The sequence below is a fragment of the Lolium rigidum genome, chromosome 7 (assembly GCF_022539505.1).
Source record: "Lolium rigidum isolate FL_2022 chromosome 7, APGP_CSIRO_Lrig_0.1, whole genome shotgun sequence".
Taxonomy (NCBI): Eukaryota; Viridiplantae; Streptophyta; class Magnoliopsida; order Poales; family Poaceae; genus Lolium; species Lolium rigidum.
The window spans coordinates 47901632-47903407 of record NC_061514.1 but is presented as its reverse complement, the minus strand read 5'-3'; positions in this window follow the sequence as shown (position 1 = coordinate 47903407).

Below are 1776 nucleotides of genomic sequence, written 5' to 3'. Positions count from 1 at the left end.
AAGAAATATAAGGAAATGGTGAGCTCGCCCGGCACTTGCCCTCTGTGATACGTACCCTACCTAGATCTGAATGACACTTTAGCTAACCTCATCGGTGACATGTTTGAAGGACGGGATGGAGAGCCAACGGCATGAGAGAAAGATGAGGAAGACATCACCGCCTGTAAGCTAGCGCGCGTTAGTGGCGTGGGGCAAGGCTAACCTACCTATCTCGAGATTGCTGCTTAGGTATCTCCAATGGTCCGACGTATTTTGGACGTTTAAAATGAACGTCCGTTTGCGTGCGGATTCGAAAATTATCGTTTTTGACTGCGTGTCCGTTTGCGTTTGGATGTGCTTCCAGCGGGGCGATCATATTATATTTCCAACATATTTTTCATTCAGCTCAAATACATGAAGTAAATATGAAATAAAAACAAGAAGGAAGAACAAGACAGTAGACTACTTGTCGCCCATCGGGGCGATTGACGCCCCGGTCCCGTCGTTGCCTCATTCCCTTCTCATCAGCTTCTCCACCGCCTGCCGCTTCATCCGCCGTGCGGTCGCCGGAGCTCGGTGGGCCGCTGCGTCCACCAGGAGGCGCTGCCGCAGCATCTCGTTGGCGGCATCTTAGGCCTTCTTCAGCGTCTCGAAGGACTCGGCTAAGACCCTCTGCTCCGCCGCCTTCTCCTCCGGGTCAGCCCCATTCCAGTCGAACTCGAAGTCGTCGTCGTCGAACTCGTCATCTGCGGCCGCCGCCTCCCTGCGGTGTTCCTACTCTACGACGAACACCGCGTGGGCCGCCCGCTCCTCCTCTGCCTCCTGCTCCGTGTCAGCCATGAACTTCGCGTCCATGGCCGCGTCGATGACGTTGTCCGCGTTATCTTCGTTCTCCTCGTAGGAGCTATCGGCCGGGGGAGGTGGAGTCGAAGGTGGACGCGTAGTAGCCTGGCCGCGTCCGGCACTGCTCATGGCAAAGGTGTAGGACATGTGCGAGGCGGCACTACGGTGGAGGTTGTGCAACGTCTAGGGTTTGTGTGAAGGAGGAGATGAGAGGCAGCCGAGCGCGCGCCCCTGTTTATATACGATGGAGCCAGACGAGGGGCGTGGCACGCATGGCATCGCCATTAACTTCATTGGCAGAGGTAGGCGGCGGCCGCTCGTCAGGCAAGGCATCACCATTAATTTGGCGCGGACTGCCGAAGCGACCAGTACTGGCTCGCTAAGAAGACGCATCGAGCCAGGGTCGCTGCCAGGTGGGCCCGGTGAAACGTCTGCCCAGAAGAGAGCGGTCAGGGGGCGTGACCGCGCAGCATACGCAGAGACGCATCTGAGACGCATATTTAGGCTAGGTTTGCGTCTCCGCGAACATGCCGATCACTATGCGTCGGGCCGCTAGTCCTGATTCCAAACGCATTTTTCGGCCGCGCGGTCGCAAATGGACGCTTCGCGTCTTTTTTTTTGAACCTTTAACAGTAGGAAAGGCTCCTACTGTTTTCATATATTGAAAATGGGTTAAGAAGACCAAGAATTTACATCTTTACAGGGGTGTGGTATCAGAAGTACAGGAGGGTAGAAGAGGATCTAAAGATTGTCTACAAAATTATTTATAAAGGAATGCAGATCCTTTTTTGTTCTATAGACTAACAAAGCAAAATCTTTTTTGAACCTCCTAGCTCAAGAGGCTTCGCGTCTATTTGTGTCACCCCGTTTAGAGATGTTCTTATACTCAACTGAAACTAGATTTGTTCAGTGAGATAGCAAATAGTATTGGTACTTCGGTTAGGTAGAGAAAGG